This window comes from Canis lupus, chromosome 31 (assembly GCF_048164855.1).
Source record: "Canis lupus baileyi chromosome 31, mCanLup2.hap1, whole genome shotgun sequence".
NCBI classification, from domain to species: Eukaryota; Metazoa; Chordata; class Mammalia; order Carnivora; family Canidae; genus Canis; species Canis lupus.
This window is the reverse complement of record NC_132868.1, coordinates 15013071-15025960: the sequence shown is the minus strand read 5'-3', so window position 1 is coordinate 15025960 and position 12890 is coordinate 15013071. Positions and strand designations below refer to the sequence as shown.

General features: G+C 34.5%; 1 protein-coding gene and 1 pseudogene across 7 annotated transcripts in view; both read left to right on the top strand.

Annotated features, from left to right (window-relative positions):
• The window catches only part of PEX5L (peroxisomal biogenesis factor 5 like), a 320090-nt gene that overhangs the window by 44624 nt on the left and 262576 nt on the right, over window positions 1-12890 (top strand). For 5 of the 7 annotated variants that reach the window (XM_072807514.1, XM_072807508.1, XM_072807511.1 and 2 more), the window contains one exon: window positions 10175-10213. The exons of the other annotated variants lie outside the window; for them this stretch is intronic. The gene's annotated coding sequence lies outside the window, so the exon portion shown is untranslated. The remainder of the gene's footprint in view (window positions 1-10174; window positions 10214-12890) is intronic. 7 annotated transcript variants of the gene reach the window in all.
• Window positions 3383-3540, top strand: LOC140622481 (U2 spliceosomal RNA; annotated as a pseudogene).

The window sequence follows — 12890 nt, the reverse complement described above, 5'->3', positions numbered from 1 at the left end:
TTGAAATGTATCCATATTTTTGTGTGCATCAGAAGTCCATTCTTTATTTGTTAAAGAGTTTTATTCTCTTGTACGAATAATTACAAATTTCTTTTGATGGACATTTTGGTGATCTTCAGTTTTTTGCACTAATGAATAAAGCTATAAACATTCTTGTACATATCTTTTGGTGTTAGGTAAAAAACATGTGAATGAAGTTATTAGGTAGATGTTTATTAAAAAGAACTACCAATCATCTTCCAAAGTGATTGTGCCATTTTATACTTCTACAAGTAATGTCAAGTGTTCTATTTGTCATAGAATATGACAAGTTTGCAATGATGCTACTAAGCATTTTAATTTTAGTTATTTTGGTGGTTATGTAGTGGTATCTCATTGTGGTCTTAATTTGCATTTCACCAATGACAGTTACATTTACATTCTTATTGTCCATTCAATATGTTCTTTTGTGAAGTGTCTTTTACATAGTTGTCCATTATTTTTAAAGGGTTGCCATCTTTATTGATTTTTTTAATATTATGGAGATTTGTTCTTTGTTGTACACATGTATTGCAAATATTTTCCTGCAACCTGTGCCTTACTTCATCTTCTTACTAATATCTCTTGATGAACAGAACTTTTAAATTTTGATGAAGACTAATTGATCAATTTTCTTTTGCCCTGCCTAAGAAATCTGCCTGTTGTTTTTGCCTTTTTTTTTTTTTTTAAGATTTTACTCATTTATTCATGAGAGAGACAGAGAGAGAGAGTGAGGCAGAGACACAGGCAGAGGGAGAAGCAGGCTCCACACAGGAAGCCTGATGTGGGACACAATCTGGGACTCCAGGATCACGCCCTGGGCCAAAGGCAGGCGCTAAACTGCTGAGCCACCCAGGCGTCCCAAAAATCTGTCTGTTGTAATACGGAAATATTCTTTCATGTTTTATTCCATAAGCTTTATACTTTAGCTGTCACAGATCTATGAGTCATCTCAGATTATTTTTATACATAGTTTGAGATAAGAATGGAGGCTTATTTTTCTTTCCATACTTTATTCCAGGATGTCTTACATTTTGGATCAGAAAATACCTTTTTGGGGGAAGCTGTTCTATTCATTGTATGATATCTAGCAGCATTCCTGGCCTCTACCAATTAAATACCAGTAGTGCCCCTACTCAATTGTGGCAATCAAAAATGTTTCCAGATATTACCAAATGTCTCCTACCCCCCTCCATCCACCAGGAGTTGGTGGGGCATGGCCTCAGGTTGAGAACCACTGATTAATATAATTATTCCTGGCACCTTTTTCAAAATTCAATTATTGTATACACGTGTTTTTTTTTCCTGGACTATTTGCTATTCATATGACCTACTTGTCCTAATTATCCTAGTACTGCAGTTTTTATTATTTTAAAATCAGGTAGCGTAAAGTGCTTCAACTCAATTCTTCCTTTTCAAGATTTTTTTTACATTTAACAAGATTGAATTCTGAAATCTTCCCCAAAAGTATTGTTCTAGTAGTTGTTTTATAGATTTCTTAGGATTTCCTACAAATGCAGTGATGTCATTGGCAACTAAAGATACATTTACTTCTTCCTTTCCGATCTCCATGACATTTACTTTTTTAAAATTTTTATTTAAATTCCAGTTAGTTAACATACAGTGTAATATTAGTTTCTGGTGTACAGTTTAATGATTCAACACTTCCACACAACACCTGGTGTTCATCCAACAAGTGCCCTCCTTAATCCTCACCACCTATTTAACCCATGCCCCTACTTACTTCTCTTCTGGTAACCATCAGTTTGTCCTCTATAATTAAAACTCAGTTTCTTGGTTTGCCTCTCTGTCTCTTTTTTTTCTCTATTTTCATTTGTTTTGTTTCTCAAATTCCACATGCAAGTGAATACAATATTCATCTTTCTCTGACTGACCTATTTACTTAGTCTAATACTCTCTAGCTCCATCCATGTCAGTGTAAATGGCAAAATTTCATCCTTTTTTATGGCTAAGTAATATTCTATTGTACATATACCATATCCAATGGCAAAACGACAGTCTCTTCAACAAATGGGGTTGGGAAACTTGGATAGCTACATGCAAAAGAATGAAACTGGACCACTCTTTTACACCATACACAAAAATAAATTCAAAACAGATCAAAGACTTAAATGTGAGACATGGGCACCAGTGTATTTCATTCTTTTCTGTAAATTCCAGTTCCAATATTATGTTATTTTTTTCAATCTGAAAAAAAAAAACTGTTAACATTTTTTTGTAGCACAAAACTTCTAGCCAAATATTCTTTCACTTTTTATGGTAGATAGTTTTCTGGTTAGCATTCTGTTGTAGTTGTTTAGTTACTTTGAAGATATCATGCTCTTGTTTTTGGCCTCCATTGTTTCTGGTAAGAAACGAGTCACCATTCTCATCATTGTTCCCATACATGCTTGTGTTCTTTTACTTTTAGCTGCAGAATTTTTTATCTTTGATTTACAGCAGTTTGACAATTATTACCTAGTATGGCTTTCTTTGTATTTATCTTACTTAGATTCACTGAACTTCCTGGATCCATAGGTTGAATTTTTTGACAAATTTAGGAAATTAGGGGCCATTATTTCTTAAAATATATTTTGCTCATTCTCCATCTCTTCTCCCATTGAGTCTCCTATAACAATATGTTAGATCACTTGATATTGTCCCGTGAGTTACTGGGTCTCTGTACATTTTTTACAATCTTTTTATTTTTTAATCTGCTTTGGTTTTGATAATTTCTATTGATTTATGCTTTGTTAGGATGAGTCTATTTGGGTTTTATTTCCAATCCAAGTGCATGGCACTTACTTACTCCAAAGTGTGTTTTTCTCCTAAAGTGTGCTCTAATGGATTTCCGCTATATTTTTTAGGTAGGCAGTAATTTCTCTCCAATTTGGATGGTTTGACCTCCATCTTCCAGCACTCTGTGGCCTCTCTTACATCAGTTTGCATCTCAACCCTTTGCACAAATTGTAGTGTACTGCTCCCTTGAGTTTTACCTTGAGGAGTCAAGAGCAGCCCTAATTCAAACACATGAGCAAAACCCACATATACACCCTAAACCCACCTCTCTGCCACACAACTTCCAGCTATTTATGCAGCCCTAATCTATGATCACTGTCTCATAAGAGGAAGACCTCTAGTTTCTATTTGGGTTCATTCATAAAAATGCCTTAGGGCAAAAAGTTGGAATTAACATAGAGCTCATCACATGTGTTTCTCTTCTCTCAAGAATCACTGTTCTGTATTGCTTGTTTATCTGTTCCTGAAAACAGTTACCTCATTAATTTTGCCCAGTTTATAGTTGTTTATGTCAAGAGGGTAAGTCCAAAATGAATTATCTTAGTCATGGCTGATATGAAAGTCTATTGCATCTTAGCCTTTTGGCTGAGACTAAGTGTGGTATCTGTTCTTATCAGTGCAGTGAAGTTTAAAAAATAAATGAATGAATGAATCTTGGCAGAAACAGGAACTTTTCAAAAAAAAAGTATTCTTTACATATCTTTATCCTCCTGGCAACCTCTTACACAAATTCTCTACCTATCATGTGTCCCTTTTACTAGAAAAAATGTGTTAGATTCAAATCCCCATTAACATATTGGGATATTTGCATTTTCAAAACTTATCCTTTTTTTTTTTTTTTTGAAAGAGAGAGCTAGAGCACACACATGGTGGGGAGGGGCAGAGGGCGAGGGGTAGAGAGAATTTTAGGTAGGCTTCATGTCCCAGTGTGGAGCCTGGCACAGGGCTCCATCTCATGACCCTGAGATCATGACCTGAGCCAAAATCAAGAGTTCGATGCTTAACTGACTGAGCCACCCAGGTGCCCCCCAAAACTTATCCTTTAAAGTAAAGCCTGAATAGAAAAACAATGAAGTCAGTGGAGCCAAGGAGGTTCTTTGTTTTTCTTTTCAGAGTAGGTTCTTTGAAATGATAATTTAAAAAATTGCTACACTATAGCTACATTGACTAAGATAAAAAAAAATCTATGTGGCCTAGCCTAATAATGAACTATTCCATTAGTAATTAATGATCTTTGCTTTATTCATGTCATCTGCATTACAACCTGAATTCCTTCAAAGGAATACTACTCCTGTTTCTATAAAAAACGTGCTGCTAAAATATATTACATATCACTAATACCTGGAAGTCTCTTCATGGTTAACAATGTGAAATATCATTCTTGATGTTCACAAAAAGTAGAAAAGCCTTAGAAAAATTTAAAAACCCAAATATTTGAACTTTCATGCAATTCCATTAGCTGATAAAAAAAATTAATGGACAAAGAACATTTCTTTTGATCCTTAAAATTGCCCCCTTTCAATTTTGCCATATACTTTGCCTACAGTAAATTCATTCCTGCTCAAATAAATACATATCACCTTGGCACTGCACTTAGTCAAATACATACTTACTGCCTTGATACTACACTTATAGCACAAAATAACAAGTCTATGCAGCTAACAATCTTTCTAATCTCATCACTTTTTTCTTCAGATCATGGAATTTTCATTTTGTACATAATTGTCCATGTTCCTTTCTCCTTATTCTTGCTCATAACTAATGGAGAGGATGGGAAAAGTGGCTAGAAATTAAACAATGCTTATGTTTCATGAGAACCTTGTCACCATGGATACCATGTGTTATGATGCCTCCTCAGTTTGCATCCACATACTGTATTCAAACAATCAGGAGAGAGAATGAGGAATTTGAAAGATTTTCCTTCTAGTTCTCTACATTTTACTAACTAGCTATGAGACCATAGGTAGTTTCATTTAATATCTTTGATGCCTTGGTTTCATCATCTGGAAATTGATGAGGTTAGACTAAAGGATTTTAGTATCTAATATTTACTGAGCATTTTCTATGTCCTGGTTATTATGCCAGGAATTTTATATGTTTTATGTTATTTAATCTTTACTATAATAACTCTATGAGACTATTTTTCAAGGTTTTCCAAAGAAAAACAACCAATAGAATATATATAGATATCACAAGAGGAGATTTAGTATGAGAATTTGTTCTTGTGATTATGGAGGCCAAGAAGTCCCATAATATACCATCTACAAGCTAGAAAAACAGGAAAGCTGGTGGCATAATTCAGTATGAGGCAAAAGGCCTGGGAACTGGGGAGGGAGAGTGGCTGCTAGTGTAAGTCCCAGAATTCACAGGCCCAAGAACCAGGAGTTCCAATGTCTAAGGGCAGGAGAATATGGATATCCCAAATCAATAATAGAATGAATTAGGCTTTTCTCCCCCTTCTTGTTCTATTCAGGCCTTCAGTGGATTGGATGATGCCCACTTGTATCAGAGAGGATAATCTGCTTTACTCATTCAATTGTTAATCTTATCCAGAAATACTTTCACAGGTATACTCAGAAATAATGAACAGTTATCTGAACATTCCTTAGTCTAGTCAAGTGACATATAAAGTTAACCATCACTGAGGAAGATATTATTATTATCATCTCATGACATCCTCGATTATTAAGTTTCAGCATCATTAAAGTTCTCTTCTCACTGGTAAAGAGTCAATATTAGACTTAAATCTATCTGACTCTTGGGCTCAGGCTAGTGACCACCATAATCTCAAGCAAAACATATTCCTAAACATTTTTCTTTAAAATTTTAAATTTAACATCCAGTTAGGGCAAAGCTTCCATGAAAACTAGAAAGTCTTATTGCTCCTCCTTCTGCTGAGCATAATTCAGGCTTATACTATGTTTGCACATCGTCTGTTAAAATCATTTCCCAAGCAGAAACTTTGTCTAACACAACATTCCGTCTAGAGGTTCACACATTGCTGGCACTCAGTAACTGTTCATAACAATATGAATGGCATCTGTTTAGTAAAAGGAACTTTGCCATTAATATTTCTTTGCTATTAGTTCAAATACATATTTAGCAATCCTAACTGTTGAAGATATTCTAATCTTAATATATTAAAGGTGATTTATATTAATATTAGCCCATGATAGCCCCAGTTTTGCATAATCTAGTTTTATATAGGCTGCACTCCTAGTAAATATACCTGGCCAAGATCTATTCCAGTGTATTCGTTCATTCATTCATTCATTCAGTCAGTCAGTCAGTCAGTCATTCAGTCAGTCTGTGACTGTTTAGTATTTAGTGAATATTTAGGCATATTATTTGTCATTTTGCTAAGTGCTAGACAAATAAAGATAATTTCAGCTTTAAGAATGTGTCATCGAATGCACTGGAGTTTGATATATGCAATTACAATTTGACATAATAAGTACTACTAATAAGTGGGGTTACTACTACTCCAGAGGGGGCATCTTAACTAGGATTAGGGACCAGAGAAGTCATCCTACACAAGGTAATAATATCCCCAGTGAAACTTGGAATGTTCTCATAAATTAGCCAGGTGAAGAGCAGATGGAAGAGGATTCCAGAAGGAAGAATTTTTTCAAAGAGCCAAAGATTAGGGAAAGAGAAAGACATTATTCTCAAAACTGAATATAGGTCAAAATGGTCCAAAAGGAAAGTGGTAAGAAATGAGATTGGAAGGCAGGCAGGTATCAGCCTTATAAGCCTTATAAGCCTACATAACCTTATCAGCCTTATTAGCTCCATGTTAAGCCAGAGTCTTTACCTGAAGGCACCTGAAAATATTTAAGTAGTGAAGTGAGATGATTAGATTTACATCTTGGAAAGGTCACTTTGCCTTGAAGGGAGCAAATTACAAGAGGCAAGGACGGACTGAAGGAGATCAACTGGGGGCCTTCTTAAAATGATGGTATCCTTAATTATAGTAAAGGCACTGGATGAATGGAAGTCAATTGAGATAAAATTGACAGGGCATGGTAAATCGTTGGGAAGAAATAGGAATCAAAGACATGCTTGTGTTTGGGGCCTGAAAAATTAGATGAATCGTAGTTCTATTCATTGGGATAGGGAACATGGAAGGAAAAGCTGCTTTGGAGTTCAGAAAAACTGATTTATTTCATTTTACTTGAATCCACAGAGATAGTGTTGTGGTGATGGTGGTGGTGATGGTGGTGGTTGTCTGGAATATTTTATGGGGCTATTTAAATTCTGATGTAGCCCTAATCTGTACCATGAAGTAGTACCTGTGAACCAGAGTAAATTCAGTTTTATCTTTCTCTATCAATTCAGTAAATTACTGGAAAGATTATTTAAAAATGGAGATTATTAATCCTGTACAGTATTGATTCTTGAAGAAGGTGATGGTAGAGCATATCTCATTGGCTGGACCAGAACCTGTGGGGAAAGTACTTTCCTGAACTAAATTGTACAGTAAAATTATACAATCTTATATGGTAGCCTGAACACATACACTACAATACTAGTTCTATGTGAAATTACTGAGCAAGAGACGCTGAAAGATTGCAAGCCAATCTCAGCTGATGCAGAATTTCTGAAAAAGCTGATATAGTATTTCTGAAAAAGGTAGCTGCTTCCTTCAAAATGAATACGAGGCCAGGTGATGTAGAAAGTTAAACTGAATGTCCCAAACCTATAGCTTTCATTGTCCACTGCTGTACAATTTCTCCAAAGGCTGGACCCATTCACTGAGTGAAACAACTGGAAAAGCTGTCCACCAAATTGCCTAAGAAAAACTAAGATCGTCCCCAAATTTGTCCCCAAATATTCTACACTCCTCAGCTGACTACATTTCTTACCTACTCTATTCAATTACTTTACCTCTTTAGCACCTGCAGACATCGATGTGTTTATGTTGGTGACTCACCATAGAAGGGCTCAATAATTTTAGCCTGGGTGTTTTTCAGGGAAGGTGTTAAAACCATAACCATAACATTGAACTATCTGATGAAATCCTTCAAAATAAATTAACTGCAGGTATCTTAATGAGTTGATGTAATGGAGGATATCTGCCAAGAAGGAAGGCTTTGGCTTGGAACCAATGATCTTAGTTCCATCCTTCTGATGATAATAGGTAATATGTCTGTTTGCCTCTTGTTTATTAAGGCCACTACTAATTTATGGCAATAAAATCATGCTCCCAATTTAAAAGAGAAATCTTATGTCTTTGAATTCTATAGTGGAGCAGCAAAAATGGTTTAAATTCATTAAGCTGAAAATTAAAAGAGAACAATGCAATGTCCAAGGGCATTCCTGTTTATGCTTTTCTGCCTTGTCATCCTTAAATGACTACTTTATCCTATTGAATTCTCAAGGTTGTATTATAAACAATGTGAAGAACACCTTTGTAATTGTCTCCCTAGATTAAATTTCTAAAAGTGGGATTATACCCTGGGTCGAGTAATTTATTCAATTTACAGTTTGATGCATAAACCAAATCACTTAAAGAAAGAACTATTCATGTAACTCCTATCAATAAAACATGAGAGTGAGTCTTTCCTTACACCTTCATTAATAATGGATTTTATCTATATTTTTAATCTTTACTAATCCAAAATCCAAAATATGTTTCATCATTTATTATTTTCACTTACTGATTATTAATGCAATTAAATATAGATTCATGTTTCTTGGCCACTTATATTTCTTCTATTAATCAATTTTGAATGACCATTGTCTATTTTATACCAGGGCTTTTGATTTTCTTTTCTCATTGTAGATCTGTTTTTCTCCTAATTTGCAAATTTTTAATGTTTGTAACATAAATATTTGTCTCATATTAACGCATTGCCTACTATTTTTCTCTCTTTTTGTCTAATATACTTTTGGCATATATATAATATAAATTTCTGCAACAAACTCTAAAGTTATTCAAACTTTTTCCTCTCAAATAAGTCTTTAGTATATTTTTACCCTCATTATCCTAGTATTAATATAGTTAACTAGATTATTTTGTTCCCTTTTAAAATGCCCACATAAAATATATTTCTTACATTTTGTTGTTGCTATTCCAAGGTGTGTTGCCAATTTCTGACCTGACTATAAGTCCTTGCACCCTACTCCTCTTCAGGTTTAATTTTAGTAGGTTTTTATGCAAGAATCAATGAGTAGTAAGCTTCTAGAACTTCCTGTGTTTGAAAACAATTATTTATTTCACCCTTACTTTGGAAGGATATTTTAATTAGGTATAGAATTCTAGCTTAACAGTTATTTTCCTAGCTCTTTGAAGATATTCTTCCTTTGTCTTCTGCCAGTTGTTACTTCTGAGAAATTGTTTTTTAAAAAGATTTTAATTATTTATTCATGAGAGACACAGAGAGAGGCAGAGACACAGGCAGAGGGAAAAATAGGCTCCCAAGTTGTGGAACTTGAACCTAGAACCCCGGGATCTTGACCTGAGCCAAAGGCAGACTCTCAAGTACTGAGCCACCGCCCCTTTAATGAGAATTTTACTGCTAATCTGCTTCTTTCTGGTTCTCTTGATCTTTAATTTTCCGAAGTTTCACCTTAATTTCCATGTTAAGTGTTTGGACAGTGTTATGGGTTGAAATGTATCCCCTAAGAAAGATATACTGAAGTCCTAACCCTAGTACCTCAAAATGTGACTTTATTTGGAAACAGGGTCCTCACATGGTTAATTAAGTTAGATTGAGGTCATTGGGATGGACCTTAATTAAATATGACTGGTGTCTTTATAAATAAGGGAAAATTTGGACATAGAGACAGACATACATGGAAGAGAGAGATACAAAGAGAATGCCATGTGAAAATCAGTGCTGAGTTTGAGGTGATATGTCTACAAGTCAAGGAAGACAAAAATTGCCAGCAAATCACCAGAAAATAAGAGAGAGGCAAGGAAAAAAATTCTTCCTCAGAGCCTTCAGAAAGAATCATGCTACTAACATCCTGATTTTGGACCTCTAGCCTCTGGAACTAATTTTAAGCCACTTAGTCTTTACCACTATGTAACAGTAGCCCTAGGAAACTAATATAGTGGATATTCTCAAATGAGGTTCATGTATTTCTTTTATTTAAGAATATTCTTAATTATTGTATCTTTGAATGTTTCTTTTCTACTATTCTTTCTATACTCCTTTCTGGATTATTATGAAATTTATATTGGAATAACTCAATTGATACTCCATATTTTTAAATTTTTCTATGAGTTTTAGTTGAATTCCTATGCTGTATTCCAATTTGCTAATTCTCCCTTTAAGTTTTTCTAATTTACAGTTTACCCAAATATTAACTTTCCTTATTTTATTCCAATATTTTCATTTCTCATTTTCAGGAATACCTGCAAGTTAAATAACCTAAAGTTAACCAGAAGGTAATTCACTCTTCCATTTTTAATTTATTGATTTTCTTAGTGTGTATGAATTTTTACTTTGAACTTTTGCATCCTGTGGGAATTTGTTTTTTCCTCTGTGCCCATACCTCCTTGCCTACCTGTTTTATAGTTGTCTTAAACTCCACTTTATCTTAGTGTCCTGATGATATAGTCAATGAGCAAGTGAGTAAATTGGCCCAAGTCCTAGCTTTGAATCTGTGTCTACTTACTTTTGTCTCTCAGTATGCACAATCTGTAATCCAGGAAATTGTTGGTCACAGATTTTTACAACTTCCTTTCATGGGTGATGAAGCTTTATTTAACATGGTCAATTTTAAAAGCAGTAAGCCTGGCCCTAGTCTCCTACTTTACATGGGCCACATTTAATCTCTGTACTCTATCTTAGCCTTGCTTAATTTTGTTCCAAATTTCAGTAGAAAAAATGGAGTAAACTTATATTAGTTTTGGTTTTTTTCTTGCATTTTCATAGGCATAGGTAAGTTTTTAGTTCAGCCATGTCTTTTTAATTTTCACTTTAGAGTTTATCATTGCTATATATTTAGGGTGGCATGTGAGGACTCAAACGAAATCACAAACCTATCTTGAAGAGAACCCCTGATTACTTTCTAACTTTAAACCTTTATGAGTCATCCTATTTAACTACTGCTAACCCTGTTTCCAGAGCCAAACTCTGTTGGCCTGGAACTCTGTTGGCCTTGAACTATTCCTAGGCTATAAACAAGTTAGATTTAAATAAGTTTTGACAAAATCAGGCTAAGATAGGCCCTATTTCTTTTTTTTCCAGGTTGATAAATACACGTATACCAGCACTAGATGCAATGTAAACAAAAAGATAGATAATGATTTTTCCTCAATCCTGAGTGCTGAACTGGGATTGTTTTCCTTCCATGATGCTGAGTCAAGGTTCTTGGTCCTTACCACCTCAGCATTATGGAAAAGAAATACAAAAAGAGACACATCCACTTGCAATGATCTTTTAACTCATTACACAAGGACACTCCCCACAGCAAGTTGAGGCAACATGTTCCTGTAGAATCTGACCAACTAAGAGCAATTCTTTGAACTGGAGTAAAAGAAATGATAAAGAGAAGCCTTAAACTCCTTCCTTGAAAACTACAATGTTCATTTTCCTCAAAACCTTTTATTGATGTTCCATATCCTCTGACTCTAATGAAGTTAGAAGTCTGAGACTATACTGACTTTTTCCTTTTGGTGAATGTCCTACTTTTCTCAGTCTGGCTGAAGAACTCTTTATTTATCATTGAACTACACTAAGATTCTATTCCTTATTTACCTGGTTATGGTTTATATATTCCCTTAGACTTTGAACAGAAAACCTAGTGTACAAGTCCACACCTTTTAACTAGTCATTCAGTTACAAGGGGCTGTATGAAGAGTAAGCTGGAGAACTGGTAGCCAAAATTCAAGTGGGCTGTATCTGCCTACTTCTTTGAAAATTTGAGGATTTTGCTCTGAGAGTTTTCCATAGTTTCTAAGGAAAGAGTACCTAGTGTTTAGCTGTTCCCCGGCTTTGGTCTCCCTCATCAATCTTTTATAGATTTCAGTAAGTAGCACAAATCTCCCATCACTACCACTACTACCACCACCAAGTATTACTTACAGACTCTCTTTAGGCTTAATCTCACCTTCAGTCATGCACCAGACTACTGTTAAAAAACCAACTAGGGAGGTTAAATGATAGCATAATGTGATTTTTCTATCAGACCTGCTCCTATCCTATTTTGTAGAGGAAGGATGAGTCTCAAATGAACCACTTCCTTTTTTTCCTCCCACGGTTCCCTTTCTTCACTTGAACTTCTTCACTCACTTACTGATCTAAACCTTAGTATCCTCATTTGTTTTTATCCAAATGTATAACAAGCTTATCAAATCTGGTGAGCTTGTAACATAATTTTGTGGTCATGTCTCTAGTTTCCTAAAATTTTATCTCTATTTTTGTATTCATTTCTATAAACTTTAGGCAAATGTATAAATTATGCAAATATGGCCTGACTTTACACTGTTTCCCAAATACCTATCAATACATTGGGTTTTAATTTAGCAATTTATAACAAAAAGTAGGAACTAGTAAGTAACCAGCTAAAGAACAGGAAAAGTATAAAGAGTGGTCAAAGACATGAAGAAAAGCTGCTACAAGTTTGATTTGGCTAAAACATAGATTATATCTAAGGGAGCCATGTTTGCTTCTTAAATTCTTATCAGAAAGTATCAGATAAGAATTATAAACAATAATACTATAATAAATGTTATTCATCCTTATATTATCATTGGACTATGCATTTGACAAAGTAAAACCCATTTTGTGGAATAAAAAAGAGCAAAGGAGTAAGATTCATAGGATATTGTTTTTTTTTCTTTATTTTTTTTTTAAACTAGAAACAACTTGTTCTGTGTCTTAGGCCCTTAACATCTCTGGGATTCCTTTATTGTAGTTCAAATTGGAGAGTGAAATTCTTCTCTTTAGGATTACTCCATGCTGCATTTATATATGCACAAATTGTAGAAAGATGACTTCTCTTTAGGTGAAGTTGCCTGCCTATGAAGATATGTTCAATCTCTGCGTAGCCACTGTCTTCAGAGTTTCAGTGTCCATGATATCACATTCAACAATCACAAGAAAATAATTGGAAAAACT